The following is a 6,000-nucleotide window of genomic DNA, read 5'->3' on the forward strand; positions in this document are numbered from 1 at the left end:
TGGGTCTGTGGACCGAGGAAAGCAGACCACTCTCCTCGATGGGGGTGGGCCTCGCCCAATCTGTTGAGGGCCCGAAGAGAACAAGAGGGAGGAGGGGACAATTTGTGCTCCCTGCTGACATCAGCTTCTTCCGTCTCTGGGCTCGGCTCCGACCAGAACCTCACCACTGCCCCTCGGGGGGCTCTGGCTTGCTGACTGCAGGTCGTGGGCTCCTCAGCCTCCGTAATCACATGAGCCTCTTTCTTACGGTGAATCCCTCTGTCGATGTACCGCCCATGGCCGTGTCTTTCTGGAGAACCCAGACCGAAATAGAAGTGTTAATTTCCTACTTAAAAATGTTAATGACTTTACTGTTTTTATATAAACAATAATACACATGATAAAAACAATCAAGTCACATAGATGAGAACAGAAATGAGAGCCAAAACCATTGCTTAATATCCTAAAATATTATTGTAAGGCTAAGAAAAATATTATGAAACATTCAATAAGAGATTGGAATTATTGTATTTTTAACTCCACGTTCTAATTTTAGATGTTAGCAACTTCTGGCAACGAGCGATGAGAGAGTCAGCACTCCTACAGTTCTTGCCAAATGCCCTCCTTTTTCCCTCCAGGTTTTGTGTTTGCAGTGTTATTGTTGTCACATTGATGGGGTTTCTAACGTTCGTAGAACTTTTACAGTTGCTCAACATCACATTAATAGGTGTGACGAGGGCAACAATATAAATAATAGTCTTTCATGAGCTTTTCAAAGATTGTGCAGAAATAGCGCCATCTTCCTCTTTGGGGCAGATGTGTTTTTGTTTGTAGTTTGCTTTTAATCTGAAGGGACTTTGCTGCTTGTGATGGAGTTCCAGGGGCAAGGTGTGCCCGAGAACTCATAAACTCGTTGTACATGTGATTGATGAATGCAGGTCTCTACTGGGTGATAATTATGATACACGTGCACACACTCCTCTGCGACCCTCTCCTGAATGTCCCGTGTGGCCCCCTTAGGTCACTCCGTGAGATCACAAACTTTTCCATCCCACACTGAGCATCTCCTAGAGTGCAGGCTGCCCATGGTGAGCACATCCACGCACAATTTTGGGAGACTTGATAGCTATTTGGGGAGAAGTAACATAAGTAAACGATGACTCTGGCCATAACTGACTGGTAATGAAACTGCTAGACATCCTTAAAGGTCACAGTGGAATTGTATTTGTTATTTTTAATAAAAACACTGAAATGTATGGTATGATACTTGTTAAGGACATGAGATGATTTAAGCAGCTCATTTCTGAGTCCCGCTAGGAAAGCGTCGGCTGCGAGCGATGTCCCGTAGCAGACAAATGAGGGGTTCTTCTGACGCAGCAGGAAGTTGACGGTGCGCACTGTGTAGCTGGGGCAGCTGCTGTGCACGGTCCCCCTGGAGCTAGGGCTTTCCTAGCTTTAGTCCTCACACTCGCCGCCTCATGGTCTCAATCTGGCAGCTGCAGTTCCGGACATCATAACATTGTAGCTTTTTATTGGGATTCAGTGCCTCAGACAAGCAATCTGAGGCTCAGAGAGGAAGAAACTTGGCCGAGTCACAGGCCTAGAAAGTCACAGAGCTTCTCATTGGTGCCAGCCTTGTTGTGTTCCGAACCCCATTGTCTCTGCTCTGCCCCCTGACTCTGGGGAGCGTGCGCGGGCATCGGGCTTCCCTTCCAGACAGGGAGCACCTGAGGAGGTGCGGATGTGCTCCAGCTTGGCAGGGGCCCCTAGAGGATGCCGGGAAGGGATTCGGGTCCATCCACTCAGGCAGACGTGCCTTCCGGGCCACCTCCCCGATCTCCTCGCGTGCTGGGCTCTGGGGGTATGGAGTAGCTGATGCACTGACAGTAAAACAAGTCTTCTCATTTTGAGATTTGCTCAGAGACGATGAGCACCTCTCTTAAAAATTGTTCTGAATAAGAAATCCAAGATATTCTCTGATCTGACCCTAAATGCCATCAAAGTCTTGAGCCAATAATTAAATCAACTGTCCAGAGGTGATTTTTATTGGGATTCAGTGCCTCAGACAAGCAATCTGAGGCTCAGAGAGGAAGAAACTTTGCCGAGTCACAGGGCTAGAAAGTGACTCGTGGGAAGGTGGGAGGTGGGATTGGAGGAGGTGACCCGCTGGGCCGTGCATCTCGGGCCTCTGAGCTCACTGAGTACAGGACCACAAATCTAGGCAGGGTATTGTGTTCCTCAGGGGACAAGAAGAGTGTATGTCCTGATGCCCCCCCGTGCTCCGAGCCAGGCTGGGCCTGCAGGGGAGGTGGTCGAGGTCATAGCAAACATCTCCTGCTCCTGGGGCAGCCCAGCCTGCTCGAAGCAGCCGCCCCACGCGTGCGTCCGTGTCTGCGGCACGAGTCTGGGCTCTCCGGAGAGCCAGAGCCAGTAGGGATGTCTGCACCCACGTACCCCCTTTATGTATAATACGTACATTTGTCTATAAAGAACTGGCTCACGAGATTAGAGAGGCTGGTATGTCCACGACGTACCATCTGCAAGCTGGAGACTTGGGCGCCGATGGTGTGAATCCTAATCCAGGTCAGAGAACACTAGTAGCTCAGCCCGAGCAGGCAGAGAGAGAGGGAAAGAAACCACCCTTCTTCCTTCTTTTTGTTCTGGTCAGGCTGTCAACATGATAGATGGGGTGCAGCCGTATTTGTGTGAGCAGGCCTTCCTCACTCCATCCACAGATTCACTCATCTCTTCCAGAAACACCTCACAGGCACACCCCCAAATATTGGTAGACCACCTATCTGGGCATACTGTGGCTCAGTCAAATAGGCAAAATATTAATCATTGCACACGGCACATCACCAGTGGATTATTTTCAGCCCTGACAAGCCAATCATTATTCACATTATAACACATTTGTATGCAGTTTTCCCTTTTTTTTTTTTTTTAAGATTTTATTTATTTATTTGACAGAGAGAGAGACACAGTGAGAGAGGGAACACAAGCAGGGGGAGTGGGAGAGGGAGAAGCAGGCTTCCCGCCGAGCAGGGAGCCCAATGCAGGGCTCCATCCCAGGACCTGGGATCATGACCTGGGCCGAAGGCAGACGCCCAATGACTGAGCCACCGAGGTGCCCCATTTTTCCCATTCTTTTAAAAAATGGATGCTGATAACGTTAAAAACTCCTTTAAATTTACTCTAGCTTTGAAAGTTTCCCCTATGTGGATTCCCAGAACAATGATCTTCTACCGTGTATTATGTCTACGTTAGAGTGATGGAAAGCAAGATGAGAAGGCAATGTGGAATCAGCCAGCGTTTGGGGGGTGTGAGAAAGCCGACAGTGACCTGCAGGTACGTGGCTTATGGGATTTTCTGGAGAAGACCCTGGCAATCCACGCCTGCCTCTTGGCTCCAGCAGGTTGTTGCCACAAGGAAAGTATGGTGCCAGGAGTTTGAACTGTTCAAGACACAGATGTCTTTTCCTTTTGTAGAATAACCTATTTTAAAAACAGTTGGGTCCATTAAGAAAATACGGTGTGGTTTTAAGAAACCGTGTCTCTGTGTTGGATGCAGCTTGAGGGCTCCAATCGGAGACTTCTGTACTCGTAAAGAAGAAGGGATGGAATTCAGGTCCGTTCCCGGGCATCCAAAACTCAGCATGTCCTGAACCAGACCCCCTGTTTCTTCTCCCCAACTCCCCGTCTCTGTGTTTCCTCTCTGAAGAAGGGCTCTACTATCCACTTGGCTGCCCTGGACTCCTGAACTCCAAGCCATCCTTAATCGGAATATTATCTTCCTTCCCTTCCAAACTACAACCCTGAGCTTTATTAATTCCAGATACTTCCTATCTCCTGAGTCCATCCATTTCTCCCTACACCCACCAGTGGAAGGCTCTGCCACGGGGTCTTGGTATTGCCTTCCAGTCCATCTGTCCTGCCTCCACCAGAACCAGCTTTCCGACTGAAGCGCTCGGCCCAACCCCGTCACGGTTCTGACCCCAGAATTCTTCTCAAGGCAAAGTAGTTTCCTTAGCGGTGGACACGGCTGCTCACCAGGTGGGTCACTCAGGATTCGTGATGCACAGCCACGTACGATGGGCAGCAGGATAAATGGGGGGGAACAATTATTTGCTCAGTCTCATATTTTATGTACAGAAAAATATCACCCACCTCTGGACAGTTGATTTAATTATTGGCTCAAGACTTTGATGGCATTTAGGGTCAGATCAGAGAATATCTTGGATTTCTTATTCAGAACAATTTTTAAATGTGCCTTCAGGTCTAGCTTGTGTTGGCTAAGTGTCCAAACCTTCAAAAATAAGTTTTGTCACTATGCACAGTTCAGGTAAAAGGTAAAGCCATATATATTCATGGTATAATCTACACTTTGATCATATGTGTGACCTCATGAAAATCTAGGTGTAACCTTTGTACAAAATCTGCATTCCTTAATAAACATACAAATCAGACATTTTTTTTTAAATTTGGAAATGCATAACATGTTACTGGAATATTTTTATAATGAAATGCCTTGTCACGTGAACAGTGCATCCTTAATCTCTTTATTTGGGGATAATTCATGTATCGAATTTCCTGAAAGAGGCGTGAAACATGTCTATTCCGCAAAGCCCAGATATGCTTGCGCTGTGAAAGGCTTGCAGTGGTGAATGGAAAGTCTGTCTTCTTCCTCGAAGCCAAATTGTATGTGAAATGGAGAGACAAGGGTTTTATTGCTAATTCCAGTGCTCACTCATTGGCGAGCGCGCCTCCTCATAATGGTCACCCTTAGTGCTGTGAAATGCCATGGAGAATGTGCAGTGAAGCCCTTGGAATTAACCACTCATACTAATTACAGGTTCCACTGGTGAAGCCGTTTAACTCTGACCCGGGAAGGAGAGACATAAATTCACAACCATGAGCGGGAGGAGGGCAGAGAGCCGCGGGCGCTGTGAGTCCTTTATTTATTTATTCTCCTCAGAGCTTTTTGGCTCTGCAAACACAATCTTGTCAGGATTATTTTCAGGTTATTTGTCTAGAGTCCAAAGGAAGGTGACTTTGTTTATTTTGGGGATTTACATGCCATTTCTACAAAATAATCTCTCTTTAAAAATGGATAAAATAGATTGTATTAAACCAAAAAGGAAATCTTAGTTCTGGTTCCTTTTGTAATTCAGGGAGATTAAGACAAGCATTCTTGGAGGAGGACTAGGCCCTATTTTGAAAAGAAGTCTGTGTCGTCAGAATGAGCACAGAGCAAGACGTGGAAGAATGCCGTGCCCCGTCCTCAGCCGTTGCCCCAGGGGGAGGGCAGAGCCTTCAGCATTCTGCGGCAGAGGATCCCTCCATCAAAGGGCAGCTCGTGTCGGAAAGGGAGCGGCATTTGGAGTCGGAAGATTTGGGTCCTGGCCACGGGTCTGTGGGTTCCCCGTCAGCTGAACCTGGGCAGTGAGGTCCCCTTTTGGCATCCTGATTTCTCGGCTGTGGAGTGGGGGCGATGAGGCACAGCGTGCTGGTGGGGGTCACATGAGATCGGGGCGGGGGATGTGAAGTGGCTCTGAAGACTGAGAGTGTTTTACAATTGTGAGGGATTACTGTTGCTGTTACCACTGTTCCATTTGTAAAGACAGACCCACATCTGTGACAACATCCTCACGTATCCCCGTTTATGAGCCCGAGAGGCATTTTCCAGTAATGGGCATCTCATGACTTGTGGTGAGTGTTGCAGAATCTGGTGGTATAGATAGTGTTTATACTGAAGTCAGAACTGAAGAACAGCACTGGGATGGTTCTCTATCAGAAGTCATTGTTTTGTGTTTTTCCTTCTTTTAAATTACATCTTTGGAACTTTTATAATATATCGCGTCTGCTTGGAATCATGGGCTAACATCATTTTAAAGATACCCTGCAACTAGAGATGTAAATTCATTGTTCATTGTGTTACAGCCAGGAAACTGGAGGCCCAGAGAGGCTAGGTAACTCGTCCAAGGATACACAGCAAGTAGGTGATGTAATCGACTCTTTAAAT

At 47.2% G+C, this 6,000-nt stretch overlaps 1 long non-coding RNA gene across 1 annotated transcript in view; it reads left to right on the forward strand.

The window, feature by feature from the left end:
• The window catches only part of LOC135361711 (uncharacterized), a 45,998-nt gene extending 41,097 nt beyond the window's left edge, over window positions 1–4,901 (forward strand). The window contains exon 3 of the long non-coding RNA XR_010405413.1: window positions 4,831–4,901. This is a non-coding gene — a long non-coding RNA (uncharacterized LOC135361711). The remainder of the gene's footprint in view (window positions 1–4,830) is intronic.
• Window positions 4,902–6,000: the final 1,099 nt, after the last annotated feature.

The sequence above is a fragment of the Mirounga angustirostris genome, unplaced genomic scaffold (assembly GCF_029215605.1).
Source record: "Mirounga angustirostris isolate CCGP_5_RB_7025 unplaced genomic scaffold, mMirAng1.0.hap1 SCAF_10, whole genome shotgun sequence".
Classification (NCBI taxonomy): Eukaryota; Metazoa; Chordata; class Mammalia; order Carnivora; family Phocidae; genus Mirounga; species Mirounga angustirostris.